The sequence below is a fragment of the Alosa pseudoharengus genome, unplaced genomic scaffold, assembly GCF_046254945.1.
Source record: "Alosa pseudoharengus isolate Yale_2024_CS ecotype anadromous, Long Island Sound unplaced genomic scaffold, YU_APseudo_1.1 YU_APseudo_1.1_scf_19, whole genome shotgun sequence".
Classification (NCBI taxonomy): domain Eukaryota; kingdom Metazoa; phylum Chordata; class Actinopteri; order Clupeiformes; family Clupeidae; genus Alosa; species Alosa pseudoharengus.
Window position 1 is genome coordinate 24308993 of NW_027468657.1, and position 16342 is coordinate 24325334.

Below are 16342 nucleotides of genomic sequence, written 5' to 3' on the forward strand. Positions count from 1 at the left end.
AGTCTTCATAAGAACCATGCGAGAGCCTCACAATGTCTCCAGGCCGCACAATGGCGCGTCTGTGTGGCCTGGAGAAGGCCTGAAGGCTCCAGATGTGATGGTTCTTGCGTGGGGAGCGAGCGTCCAATTCATAACATGGCGGGAAACCCACATGGGTAGGGGGTGCAGAGGGTTTGCGTTCAACTGAGTGTTGGTGTTGACTGGGACTTGAGTTTGACATCAAAGCGCGTTTTGAGATGACATGCTCTCAAATCAGTTCTCAAGGCCCCACATTCTGTGTACAGGATGGAAACAACCACACCATCTCAATCCAACTGTTCCCGATCAGTCACAAGCAATTGGAGATGTATCATCTATAAAAGCTATCACATCAACAATCCATGGCATTTCTAGAAGTTCTTTGAAGAGGTCTCAAAGCAGATTTAAATTCTGGAGGGTTTTTTTTTCAGTTCTTGGGCTACAGGTTTTTCGCTGTAGACAAGTGCTATTTCAAGAGAAAGTCCTTGTATATGGCTCTAGAGGCATTTCTTAGTAAAAGTTGGGAACAAGACTTTTTATCATAATTGTGCAAAATCGCCAATTTTGGCAGCCATTTTGTTTATCCTAATTAGATGGTCAAAAACTCAAAATTCAGCTTGGGAATTTTTTTTTATGAAAAAGTCCTGTTCCCAACTTTTTTAACGGTACTAAGAAATGCCTCAAGGTTGCACATATCTCAAAAATAACACTTGTCTACTATAGGAAATATTCTATGTAAGATCTTAAAAGAGCTTACAAAAACAAAATACCCTCCACCCCAGGATGGAGGATAACTCCCTTGAAAAAGCCTCTAAGATCAAAAAGGTCCCAAAGAGCCTTGAATCAGATGGCAGTAAGTACAAGTGACATTTCATCATAACATCCCACTTGTGCTGTTATGATCAAACCTCCATCCAAGATTGTTTTTAGACAGTGTGTGTGTGTGTGTGTGTGTGTGTGTGTATGTGTGTGTGTGGGGGGGCTCTCCTCTTTTTTTCTTCTTCAGTACTTCCATATTTATATGGTACTGGTATGGATAACATAGGGACAGGGGACATGGAAATCTGAAACAGATGTTTGAGCCAGAGTTGAACAGCTTCTCTCTGGACAACTTTGGACAAATCAGTGCAAGCAATGGCATTCTAATGAGAAGGCTATTTCTCTAGTACACTAATGAAAGGATCGGAAAGAGGACAGCGATGAGAAACGTTGAGACCAGACCATGGAATCCTTTCCCAGCTGACCCAACACAATGACTTGCATTCTTGTCCACACACACACACAAGCGCGTGCACACACACAAACACACACACACACACACACACACACACACACACACACACACACACACAAAGAGATGACTTGTAAACACATATATTATAGCCTGTTTGCTTGTCAAGCATATGTGCTTTTAGGCAAAGTCACAACACACTCATAACACACAAAACTTTGTACAGCTTTGTGATTCACATTTCCATGTTTCTTTTTTACATTAAGCTATAGACACAACAATCACCTCTACACAACCTCTACATTCACTACCTGCCTACTCTGGCCGTCACCCCCAAATCTAATTACTTTGAGATGGTAGACGGTAGGGGAACTCAGACGTCTAAGTGTTCCTTCGGCTTTGGTGAGCTCTTTCCATAACTGTGTCCATACAATAAGATGCTATAGATTCTGGGTTGGGTAAAAACCCAGAGAAGGGGAATAATATTCTCTCTCATCTCTCTTAACCTTATTTTATTGTGACACATACAGTATATTGTATATAAGTGCAGTATAAGTGCAATATTTATTATGCAATTGTATAACTTCCAGTCTAAGGTAACCCTCAGATCTTTAATTCCATCCTCATTGCATTTGATTTGAGGGGTCTTATCAAACAATGGCAACTGTGCATAGTACAGTTTAGAACAGAACAGAAATGTCCAAACTGCCCCTATACCATACAGCTGTCTGTAATCATCAGTAGGATGCCCCTTTACAGTGCAGACACAAATACATTACATCACTTTCCCACTTGGAACTCTTCATGTGGTCCAAACGTAAACACAAGGAAACATATGAAACCGTTCTCAGCTCCAGACCCACATGAAGGGCACCATCTCCAGAGGTCACTCTGCTCACATGGGGACGGACTGGCTGATTGGATCCGTATGAAGAGGCAGCACCTCAGTGGGGAAGCTTATAAGCCCATGTGTACCACCGCATGGGGGCTATACACTCCCCAGTGTCCTGATTATCGCGCCAACACGGTATTAGAGGGCAAGTGCTACCTTAGCAGCAAATATATGGTAAACAATATAAACAATGACTTCATCATCACAGCAGGGGCTTCACCACTGCTTTAGATATTTGGTTTGAACTCCAAACAAGAGGGTAGATGAAAACATCATTTTTTAAGACTTTAAATATACAGAATATGCTTACCATAAACAAACCTAGCATAAGGTGATAATGTGGTTTTTAGTTGCATCATATGCCACCCTAACAATATACAAATTATTTGTTTTGTGATTTTAGATATAGATAATAATATCAAATATAAATAATTGTACTACAAAACTGCCAATCTCTGATAGCAAAAAACTATAGAAAGATATTTTTATTCATTGCTTCAAAAAATGGCGGGTAGTCTCAGGCACTCCCACATTTTCTCACCCTATAAACTGACATTAGGCTACATCAACTTGACTCCAGGATTTCAACACATCTCTCATAAATAGCCCAAATAATTCACTGACATGCTCAAGATGTCGACTGATGAATCAAAATGGTATTCTTCAATGAACCCCTTTTCTCAGGGGTTGGTGACTCTGTTGGAGTTTTAAATCTGTGTTCTGTTTGATATTTTCCATGTGATTAAACTTTAGCAGGCGGGCCAATGTCCTTCCATTAAGCTGATGTAAAAGTGTCAGTCTGAATGACTTCTTGGACGGCGTCCCTGTGAATGACCTATCCAGCATTCCCTCTGCGCTCACATAAAAAGAAGGATATCGCACCAATCATGGACCGGTGCCAGACTGAGGCTGAGAGCTGTTTCTGTTTGCTTTTACATGTCAGAGCTGTCGCCAATAACGCTGAACGACACTGACAATCAACATTTTGCCGGCTGACCTCTCCTGTCTAGTGCTCACATACATAAGGAGAGAAAGGAGAGGGGGTGAGGAAACTCCCCCTCTCTTGATTTCCCTTTTTCTAATTTGATTTCAACTCGTCATCTCTCTCTTCTCTCTCTCTCTCTCTCTCTCTCTCTGTCTCACTCTTTCTCTCCCTCTGTCTGTTTCTCCACCTCTAGCTGCAGGTGCAGGGAGGTCTTGACGCGACGGTTGAAGGTGATCGATCACGTCGACCAAAACCAGATCGCAATACTTGGAGCCGCATTCCTGCTGCCGTCTCAATAGGGAGAGGATCTGTCAACAAGCACATCTGTTAGAAGCACCATTTCAAGCACCAAGTGCCACGCGCTCACACATATGGGGCATTTGCACCAACTGCACGGTACTGCACGGCACAACAATTATTTTTGTCCCCATTGGCAAACGTTGCGAACCGTGCCAAATAAACCGAGCCATGCCGAGCTCCATTTTGGGTACCCCTCCGTTGGGGTACCAAGATTATTTGGTCTTGGTATGGTATGGGTGTACCTGTCTGTGGAGTTTGAATGGGAGTAAATGACTTGTGGCATACTCTTGTACAATCACTACATGCTATGTCCCAACAAAATACAGATTCATGTGCAAGTTGCTTCGAAGAAGTACTGCATATTCTTTTTTATTACCACCACACAAGGGATAGATAGATAGATAGTCTTTATTGTCTCATAGGGATAATCATTTCCACATCTTACAGCATAGCACACATAGCACAGCAACACATATAACATGTAACACATTATATCTCATCCACCCATTTGACATAATATCTCATCCACACAGCATTACCCATCCTCATTCAGCGCAAAAAAAAACACATCACATTAAGATACCCACATAGACACGTCCAGTGTGAAAACTACAGGCAACTGGGGTGGTGGTGGCACTATCACAGCTTGTTCAGCACTGGGATGGCGGTGGGGACAAAACTTTTTTTTGAAAATTACTTTAGTCCGGTTAATTACTTTAGTCCAGTTCAGTGCTCTGTATCTGCGGCCGGATGGAAGTAGTGTGAAGAATTGGTTCAGGGGATGGTCTGTGTCAGCTGCTATTGTATGTGCTAGTTGTGTGTGGCTATGTCATTCGTGTCTGATAGGCTGGGTGTGGGGAGACTGATTATCTTGGAGGCAATATGTGTGATTTTAGTGAGTTTGTTTTTGCAGGTGGCGGTTAGCATTGTGTAAAAACAGGGTGAGCAGTACAGCAGGGTGGGTTGGATGATGCTTTTGTAAAGTAGGAGCAGGAGTTGGGGGGCAACAGAGAGGGCTTTCAGTTTGCGACATGTAGTCTTTGTTGTGTGTACGTTTATGGATGGCAGTGACATCCATACTCAGTGAAGTTGAGTTAAACTGAGTCCTGATACACTGTGATGGAGTTGTTGTTGTTGAGTAATCCAACTATGTCAGTGTCATCAGTGTATTTGTAGTAGATAGTGACGTGTTATGGGCTATTGCAGTCGTTGGTGTACTGTGCTTTAAATGGAGCCAAACCGAGTCGTAGTCGGTGGAAATGAGACGATAGTCATCCAGTGGCTGCCTGTTTCTCTTTCACTCTCTTTCTTCATTTCTGTCTCTCTCTTTTTCTTTTCCTTTCTCTCTGTCAGACTTGTCCACTGTATTTCTCTCTCTCTAACCCCCTCTCTGGCTCTCCCTCTCTCTTTCTCTCACTCTTTGTTTGTCTTTCCTGGTCTGCATTTCTGCAGCATGTTATGAAGTCACAATAACTGTCTATGCAGCCCCTCTAGTCCTACACTGACCAAGCACAAGGAGTGCTGTTTTGATCACATCGTTAGCGGCATTGATAGCATTGATAGTAATTTTATGGAGGAGAGATGTAACGCACACCAAGATTCTAATTTTATCACAGTTTATAAAATCAAGCCAATTATACTTCAAAGATAATCAAATAAATAAACCTGAAAAACTAGAGAATGTGGACAAACTGGACACAGGAACACAGAGTGAAAACAAAAACCCCCTCTGGCAACATCAACCTCTTCTCTCCATGGACTGAGGAATCTTTGTGGGCCTGCAGACAATCCTTTGCATTGTGACACCAATTACAACGTATGCCAGCCACAAATTAGATTAATGGCTAGACATTAAAGGCTACACTCTGGACACAGCTGCGGAGACCTGCAGGGTACAGTACATTTGGACAAGCCGGACATTTAAATGCACCAGTACACACACACACACACACACACACACACACACACACACACACACAAAGAGATACTCAGGAAACATGTAGAAACGATGGTCCTGACCCCATCAAAGACCCACTCCGGAAGGACACAACTGGGCTGATAATTAAAAGTAACAGCCAACTGCACCGGCCAACATGTTTTGAAACAGGCACTCAAATGCAAAACAAATTAATCTTACAGGGGAGAGTAAGAAACAATAAACAATCTCAAAAATACTTCTTTGGACTGTGGGGTCAATGACTCGTCTGTAGACCATGTAATCTTATCCCACTCTTTAAATGTTTTCTGGGGGATCTGTTAAGATATGGTTATGGCTAACAAGCTCAGAGATTTGTTTGTGCCACAAAGGAAATATTCACTTTCTGCCAATAGAAATACAATAGATATAAACCCTTCAGTAATTGACTTGCATTTGCAGTTGAACACACCTGCCACTTTTTAAACAACAGTGACCACAATTGAGTTTGCATTATTAAGCCTTGGTACTCCTGCAAAATGCTGTGGTCAGACTGGAGGATTTCCAACAGCTGTGGGTAGCCCAGGAAAAAGAGTTTAATGTCAGGCTGTGGAGAGTCAAAACTAGTCTCTGTTAGCCCAAGGAAATTGTTCCTATTATACACACCTAGGGCTCTAATTTCATATCACAACAAGCTCTGCAGACAGCCTTCATGCAGCAGCAACGAGAATATACTGGGATACTGATTACCCATTGCAAATTGGAGCAGATTAAACCAGAGAAGATGGAAGTTCTTGTGTAGGAGGCAGTCTGCCATGGAATCATTTAGAGGGTTCACCAAAAAAAGGTGTTGCTTTGAAAGAATTTATTTACAGTGTACATGGTAGGCTACTGCCATCATGGCGACAAGCAAAACTATATGAGCATAAGATTCTTTATCAACTGTCTCTGAAGACAGGGTTAGAAGATCAGGATGGGTACCATGGTGACAAGTGAAACCACGAGCAAAGAAAAAATGAGTAATCAAAGATATACATGTGAGAGATTGGAAAAGATCACTCTTGAAGACGGCATTGGTAAGCAACAGGAGATTGGGCTGGTGTGAAGCGGACATCAACCAGCTGCTGAGGGTACACAAGTCACATAAACACATAAAGGAACAACAGTGTCTGGAAACAGTGAGAGAGACCTACATTGCCTGCACTGTATAGATATTCCTCCAATGTTGATTGCGTAGCGGCGACATCAAAGAGTGTCGCAACTCTCTCTATGGCTCTGGTCTAGGCCAACTGTCTGGATTTCTTGGATGTTTTCACTGTCTTTTTATCCCAATCTGTACAGCCATTTGGCAGACAATATGATGCTTTTATATAGGTTATACAGATAAATATGACTTCATCAGTTGAAAAAGAACAGGAGTTGGAGGAAGGTGAATGCTAAGAATGAGTAACAATTGAGGGATATTCCACAAGATTTCCCAGGATATATTCTACACCCAAAAGAGATTGCAGGGAAACTCAAAGTAGCTTTTTCTCTCATGGCTCAAAATGAATAACTACTAACTAAAGCCAAATCAAGCTAAGCATCATGCCAAAATGGCATATCCTAAAAGCTCCATCTTGAGAACTGCACATCCTGGAAGATTTTGAGCATTCCTTTCATGTGCCGAAATGCAGTGGCAGACTGTATTTGAAAAGCGCAGGGACTTGTTCCAGGGTATTGTTCTACTGAATGTTAAGAGGGAGATAATCTCCTCTGGTGGTGGTCCAGAGACCAGGCTAGGCATCCCCTGAAGAAAAGATAAACTCCTCTGAGTGCAGAGAACCAGTACTCATATTACAGAAAGAAATTCATTTTTGGGATGTTAAGTGGAAAATCTCCATGTGATTTGTTTGGAGCTTGTCAAATAAACTAAAATGAGCTTCCAAGTGCTCCCAAGTTGTAGGGCTGCAGCAATGTGGCGGCCTCTAAAGATGTGTGAAATTACTACATCAACAGCCTAAAAAGTCAACAGTCAATGAGTACGCCCAGAGATGTTTGGGATTACCACCGTGTTTGTCAAAAGCAGTGCTGGGAAGCATTCTTTGCTACTACCACTGTGATCTACTAGGCCCTGGACTACAAACCAGAGTGTTGATATTGGAGCTGTGGGAACTGACAGACGAATGTGACTGGAACTGCACTCACATGGAGTGCCATGTGATGCTGAGCTGACAACTAAGGAATGGTTGAGTGTATAAAGTACCAAGGCTGTGGCGAGCCATGGCAATACTCTCTGCCTTACCACAAATGTGTTCCACAACGACAGATCATGTTTTGCTTCTAATCTGCTATTCTTTTTTACCTTTTTTAAGTTGTATTCCTTGATTCACACACATTTTCTTTGCCATGTGTCTGTTTATTTACCTCAGATGAAGAGCACTTTGATTAAACTCATGTTGTTTTAAGAGGCTTTATATAAATAAATGTGATATGACTTCATGTGTGACATCAATGAGGACTGACTGCATGCCATTGATTCTCCTGCTGGGTTAGGGGACCATCAGATGTAGGCCATGGAACAATGGCAAGAGGGTACGACTGCTACATGTGCAATCAACTTAGACTGTGTTTATCTCAAGAAAAGGAAACACAAAACATAAACAACCAGTTTTCAATGGCCTGCATGTGGTAGGTAATAGAACACCGTTCCAGTGACTTGGTCTGTTTTTAGCGTGCATGCATTCAACCATTCCATAATTTGCACACAACCACCATTTTAGAGATCCTGTTTACACTGTCATTGCTATTCATTTGGTAACAACGTCATTTTCAAACCACAAACAGTCAATCACATGCTACAATTCACTGACCTTCACTGACCATTCTCATTTATCAAATGACAAATATTAATGTTCAGAGCATTCTGAAAATGACAGGTTATACTGTACAGTACATCAGTACCTCTTTCCTCTTATTGGAGGTTAAAGGTACTGTCCACAATTCATCATTGTTGATATTTCAGCTCCAATCACCCCTCCCACTGAAGCAACATGCTGATTGCTTGGAAATGTGTACCATTCCTTTATGTGTTATGTCCACTATTTGCACAATATACAGTAATACTACTTACACTGTTACACAAAGTCAAGAATGTGTACAAACATCACACAATGAATGGAATTCTAGTAGGGAGCGATTTGCTGAATTTTACAAAAAAACGTGTATTGGATCAGAATAGCAGACCTCACTTTTAATTGAATAGAGATAGGTCATGATTGTTCATGCGCACATGCCATCACATGCTGGCCTGGCACAGGGCCTCTGCCAACAAGCTGGCATGGGTGACCCCCCACGTCCCCCCCTCATCATCATCATAACTGGCTTTGGCAAAGGGCCTCCACAGTGCTTCCCTTCCTCTTACCCTGCCAAGACTGACCCACCACAGACCTTTCTGCCCTCTCACCCCTTGTTTTTCGCCTCTCATGTTTTTTTTTCCATCTTCGGGGGGTTGGGGGTCGTGAGGAAGTTCCCGCATATCCTGATTCCCCCCTAATATGCATTTTTTTCTTGCTTTCATATTGTTTCTCGCAGGAAAACTAACCTTTTGCACTTCTTATCCTCCTGCCCTCTCCCCGTGCTTTCTTGGAGACTTCAACAAACAGACAAGAAGTGTTTCGGCCAAGTCAGGGTATGTTCTGAGTCCGCTTTCCCTGTAGGAGCTGCTGAGCAACTCTAAGGCATTTGTCTGTTTGCGTATTGGCAGGCAGGGTTTTTCGGGCTGAGAAATTCATAGAAAACTGATTTCATATTTTCAGCAAGCTTCCACAGGTTTTTTCCCATCAGAGGCAAAGAAATACTGAACGGAAAAGATTAGATGTCTGGGATGGATGCCTGTCAAAAATGATATTTCCATCACAAACTTGCACACAGACGTGAGAGGGAGGAAAGAATGGATAGATTTGTTGTTCACTAGCTTGATTACCAGGTCATTCCAAATGACTTATGTGGTTTCTGGAAGTGAGTGTTTGAGATGAAACTGAGACTGAGACTGAGTTTGGCTGAGAGAGTAAACATGAGAAAACAGAGAAGTATGTAGAAGTATGAGAAAAGCAGGATGCTATAGTTGCAGAGTAGACACTGCACAAAAACAGCTTAACTGAGAGGGACACATGAAGGACATTGGGTGAGAGAAGCGCAGGTGAGAAGGCAAAAAATGGAAAGAGAGAGTAAGAGAAAAGATGGAACCAATATACAAGGCAGTGAAGCAACCAGGGATAGGAAAACGAGACACCACACCAAACAAAGACAGAGAGAGCCAAGACGTCGCAGGTGAGCCAAACAGACCCCTCCAGGACACGGTCCATCAAGCACCACTGGCTCTGGGAACGACACCAGGCCTCAGTGCTTACAGAGTGAGAGCACCAGACCAGAGGAAAACCAGATCAGGGGGTCTCCTGGGCCCCACAACCAAACCCCATTACAACATTCACACACACACACACACACACACACACACACATACACACACACACACTCACACACACACACACACACACACACATACACACACACACACACACACATACACAGACACACACACACATACACAGACACACACGCACACACACACACACAACCACACACACACACACACACACGCACACAGTGAGTGAGTGAGAGGGAGAGAGAGAGAGAGAGAAATACAGAGAAAGGAAGGAGAGAGAGACCTTCCTGGAATCAGTTTTGGCTATTCTGTGACTGCAGTTCTTTAAATTATGCGTTGGAATGTCTCCGTTATGACAATGTACCGGATCTATTCAAAGCATTAAGTGTGGGCCCCAGCTGTGGCGCAGCTGGCTGGGGCACCTGCACCGTACACCGGCGACCCGGGTTCGATTCCCGCCTCGTGGTCCTTTCCGGATCCCACCCCTGCTCTCTCTCCCATTCGCTTCCTGTCTCTCTCCACTGTCCTCTTGTTAAAGGCATAGAAAGCCCAAAAAATATACTTAAAAAAAAAAAAAAACATTAAGTGTGAGCAGTGCTATGCCAGCTGACCCTTACTCTATCTGTGTTTAGTTTCGCAGAGTAGCTCCATACAGGCACATGCTCTGATTCAAAGTGACTGCAACAGTATCCAAACTCATGGATTATGCTGCAGCCTTGATGTGTATGCTTTTATGGTTAGACTATAGCTTCTTATACTTTTTAGGAATAAGTAAAAAGTTTATCCTTAACATTTTTCTCATGTTTACCTTTATTGTACTTAGCAGATGTTTTATCCAAAGTGACTTACAAACACATCAAAAACATTGCATTAAAATTAAGAGTTTACAGTAAAGTCATAATTATGGCCTAAAAAAATACCAATATTAGTAATAGACTAAATACAATGTAATAGAATAATAGCAATAACATTACAATAAACATATGCAAACTACAACTCTAAGAATTCATTGAATATAGGGTAGATATATAATTAGATATAAGGTAAACATGATGATGATTCTTTAGATGTTTTGAGATCCCAAAACTTTCACTAGAACGAAGAAAAATAAGAGTGGCAAATCATTTCACAAATGAGGCATCAGAAAAAAAGAGTCTTGACTGTGACATATTAGTGTTGATGGAAGGCCAACATAGCAGACATTCATCAGAGGACCACAGTGGGCAAGAGGGGACATAGGGCTGGTTCATGGAATTAAGACATCAAGGTGCCAATCCAGTAAGTGTCCTACAAGCCAGAGTGATAGATTTTAAATGAATTCTGGCTGCTATAGGAAGCCAATGAAGAGAAATTTACGGAGGAGTTACATGTGTCTTGTTTGGCTGATTAAAGACCAGATGTGCTGCTGCATTTTGAATAATCTGTAATGGTCTCATTACACAAGCAGGTAAGCCAGCTAACAATGCAATAGTCCAGTTTGGAAAAAAACTGTGTACAAGAAGTTGTGTGGCATGTTGAGTTAATTAAGGCATGACCTTCCCAATATTGTATAGGATAAACTGACATGATTTTATCAAAATTTAGTCTTCCATCAATTGTAACATCCAAGTTTAGCTGGGGTCAGTGAATCAAGGAAGCCATCAACATGGTGAATTTAAATGGAGGATTTTAGAGGCCTATAAATCCCCCTGAGGTTTGAATAGTGGTGTTTCCCTGGATTCTGGCTAGTGTCCTGATGGTCGCCCAGTGGAGTGTTCCTGTCCCATCACTGCCAGCAGAGGCGTGGAGGAGCATGCCATCTTAAAATGGTCAACGTCACAGAAACTACCAGGTGGCTCAGATGACTGCCGTGATGTGATGGCCCCATCCAGTGCCTGAAGTGGCCGTGAAGCAATTAATTTGTGTGTGTGTGAAATCATTCTTTTCGTTAGCCATTTATATGCAGCTATTTATAAAGTTATCTGGTGACCTGTGCACTGTTGGATATAAATGAGTCTCTTGGGGCTGAAAGTTGACTCACTTGGCTGTGTTACTGAAATGCAACAAAAGTGTCTTGTCATTATGGGCATTCATTTAAGGTATTTATGTTATAGGAGGCTCTGAACTTCTGATCTGTTGGGGGAATAGCTGCATTAACTGGAAATACCAGGAGTTTTGGATAATTTGAGCTGAATGTGTCAATCTTTCTTCCAGAGGCATGCAGAAATCCAAGCAGAAATGGTAGTCATTAGGTGGGAAAAGCAGGTAAAGTTTAGTAGCATCTGCATTAATAACAGAGCTATGCAAATCCGTGGGGGTGAATTACCTCACCTAAGGAAGTGGTGTATATGGAGAAGGGGGCCCAAGTACTGATCCCTGAGGTACACCTGTGGTGAGGACTTGAGACTTTGATACCTGTCCTTGCCAAGACATACTGAATAAACGTCCTTCAAGGTAAGATACAGACCACTGAGGAGCTTTCGCAGAAATTCCTAGCTGGAGAATGTCATGGTTCACTGTGTCAGACAACTACAATTAAAACTGATGTCTGAGCAGAGGCTTTAGCTTCTTTAAATGCTTCAGTCACTGACAGAAGAGCTTTTTCAGTAGAATGACCTCTCTTGAAACCTGATGGTCTAGCAGGTTGCACTGAGTTAGGAAATCAAACAAAAATGCTGCTTTTTCAAAAAAATATTTTTCAGATTTTTACTCTGATATTACATTCTATAATCTACTTAAAAACCTAAACTAACAACAAGGTGCAATCACTGATATGGGAATTCCATCCCTGTGGAAACAAACCGATCAATCCGTACTCCAACACCAATAGTGTCTAGATTGATTTATAACATGGAAAGAGATGTGCCAAAACAACAATAGCAAACACATGTTCTCCTCTCTCTGCCCCGTCAGCTATAGCAAACCTTGGCCTTGACCACATTTATAGCTTTTCAATCCACATGAATCACGTTTGGCAAGCAAGTCATTATCTCTCTCTGGGAGTATGTGGTTGTCTATATAATGGCACTGTTAAGTATTATCTCATCAACGATGACAACCTCTCTCCATGTGAAAGTCCAGCACGACTGATTCACCACATAGCTGTTTTTTTTTTCTTTTTACATGCAATAGTCATGCATACTTAAGACAGAATTATTTTCCTGCTCTGTAATCCTTTTAGCAATTACTCTGCACATGAGTTCCTACTTGGCAACTGTCAGCTGGTGCTGAAACACACCGAACAGAAACGTCAGTTTCACACTCGCAACTCAAACCATGGGAACCAGAGGGTTGCCATACACCGCTGGGAATGAGTACAGTGATTTGACCTGAGAGCAGAAAGTAAAAAAAAAAACATGACCTAAATTTGCTTTAGGATAAATGTAAAGTTTGGGAACCATAGTAAATTACTATGGGATAAATAAAATATCCATACTTACTTTTATCCATGCATTTATCCACACATCTATCTATCTATTTCTCTATATATCTATCTATATATCTATCTATCTATCCTCTATCTATCTATCAGTGGGTGTAGAGAGTGAAGGTTGCCATCCATACACATATGGTATACCAGCAGACTGTTCTCCTCCTCTGTCCACGTGACAGGCTGTTTCAATGGGCCTGCATTACTGTGATGGTAATTACAGCGCCCTCAACAAGGAGAGGGGCCACGTAAGTCATTGGCAGTTTACGGCCCGGAGCTCCATAAAGTTGTAATGGGATCCAGCATGTTAGCAATTAGAGGATCCCACTCTAGATCAACACTAGCCAGTGGTCAGAAACATCCCCATCCGCCACAGACCACAAAGTTAAAATACAAGTGTGTATGTATATGTGTGTATGTATGTGTGTGTGTATGTATGTGTGTGTGTGTGTGTGTATGTATGTGTGTGTGTGGGGGAGGGGGGGGGGGTTACTCAGGCCGCTGTAACACACAGAGAGCCACAGAGGGCTTAAAGTGCTCGGCTAGCTCTTGTGGCCGCAAATCTCCCCTGTGCTCTGGTCATTGTTGGCCTATAAGAGGCCTATAGTGCAAGAGGTGGGAATAGTGGTGTTTCCCTGGTTTCTATCTGGTGTCCTGATGGGCACCCAGTGGGGTGTTCCTGTTCCATCTCTGCCAGTGGAGGAGTAGAGGAGTGTGCTGTCGTAAAACTACTCTGTGGCTCAGATGACTGCCGTGATGTGATGGCCCCATCCAGTGCGAAATCGCTCTTTTCGTTAGCCATTTATACGCAGCTACTGTATTTCTAAAGCTATCTGGTGACCTGTGCACTGTTGGAGATAAGCCTTTGCTAAACAAGTCCCTTGGGGCAGAAAGTGGACTCACCATGCAGAGGCTCTCAGTGTAGAAACGATGGTCTGTGTTACTGAAATGCAACAAAATTGTCATGCCATTATAAGCATTAATTAAAGCTATTTAAATCTCAAATCCTCTGCTTGCCACCTACCGAAGCAGCAAGTTTAGGATTAGGCATAAGCATTGTTGATTAATAGTGTGTATACTAGATTACAGAATTTTCAAATAATCCAAGTATGATTGTGACAAAACCACAGTTACATCTGGTGCAGCATTACAGGCTACATAGTTTATGCAGGCTGTTCCTTTTACAGGAATACTATTAGGAACCATTCATATCTACATTAATTGATATTGTACATATTTTGACCTGAAACCCATGTAATCTGTGGGAAAAAAATATGTTCCTGAGAAATTATTTCTTCTCTTACAGTAACTTATTCCTCCCCACTATTATTTGTCCAGGACACACGCACACAGAGAGAGAGAGAGATCGAGAGAGAGAGAAAGAGAGAGAGAGAGAGACCAGGACACACCTAGCTGTCATTTAAATTCTAATGGAAATGATACTTCTGGCCCAAGAAACCAGGGAGCTGAATGGTGCAATTTCAACACAACGAACACGAGGCAGGCTGCCCAGACATCTTTCGAGACAGACCAATGGCCAAATGGCAAAGTGCTTAACGTCAGCGTGTCTGACAGCTTGACCTTGCTGTAGACACAGGAAGAACATACAAATGGATTTTGTAGGTGGGAGACTGAGACGTTAGGAACTGAGGGGCGGGATGCTGTCATAAGGATTCACCATGACCAAAGAGGGCCGTGACCAAAGAGGTGTCTGACAACCTTTAAATGCTCAGTTGGAGACAGTGGGAACGTGCTGTCTCCAACTATCTTGGTGTTAGTGTACATTCCAAACGCAACTACTCAACTGTATCCAAATGCATGCAATGCATGCATGCATGCATGCATGCATACATACATACATACTACATACATACATACATACTGTACATGCAGTGCTTATGCTAGCATTTACATTAACTCCTATCCTCCAAACACATGTGTGCACGCTGTCTTAGGTAGTGCACAACTTATGAAAGAGACCCTTTTGTTGTACACAAGTTTTATATTCAGATGTTTGCCTGATGGGTGTGAGGATCCAGTTCCAAGCTCACTTTGAAGGACCACTGGCTGAGTCACAACCTTGTTTTTAAATGTTCACCACATTCTCATAATATCAAACATGAGTTCTGATATTCCGACAGTCCTGACATGTGAAGAGAGGCATGTTAAACATAATCACATGGGCTTTTACATTTATAGAAAACATGAATGTTGTAAACATCTAGCTAAATTCCTGCATGCTTTTCAAACAGGATCTTGAGGGAAGAAACATGCACAAATAGCAGACATGTTCTAATCAGGGTGTTCCCGTCAGGACAATCATCTCTGACCTCTCAGAGTGCCCTGGAATAATGCGTGAGACATGGCAGCAAACAGATTCCCAAATCCCAAACAGATTCATCAAAAGCCAGCTTTCCCCCACAATAAGTCTTGATTAACCACTCTCACAACATAATGACCGTATAATGACCGCATTTCTAACTGAATGGGTTTTGTTAGAAATGGGTTGACGCAAAGGTGTCCTCTAGGTCAGTGTTTCTCAAAGTGTGGTCCAGGGACCACTGGTGGTTCGCAAGCTATGCCAAGTGGTCCAAAACTAAAATATAATATAAATCAGTTGTTTGCAATATTGAACAACTTGTATGTATTTTATTTATTTTTATTTTATTTATCCTTTATTTTACCAGGTGATGTCCAATTGAGATATTCAAATCTCTTTTACAAGGGAGCCCTGGGGCAACAGATACACAAGTTACACAGAAACAGTGATGACAAGACAGACTAATAAGGACAGAATAACATAGAAGAAAGATATGAGGACTAGACAGACCAAAAAAACAGCGACACAAGCCAGTGACACAACAAACAAAACAGATTTACAGTACATGTAAAACAATATAAGAATCACATAAAGGGGTCATTGGAAACATGTGCACTGTTCAAATTTGGATCGTTTAATTAATTGTTTAAAATGTTCAAGTGGGATAAAAACAGAAAGCTTCAAAACTTTTTGGAGCAAATTCCAACACCAAGGAGCAGCATAGCTAAAAGCAGTCTTACCAAATTCAGTTGTACAGTACGTGGGATATTTAGAGCCAGAGTGTTAACAGAGCGGAGATTGTAAATGGAATGATTCCAAGTCAACAGACTAGTAAGATAGCTGGGT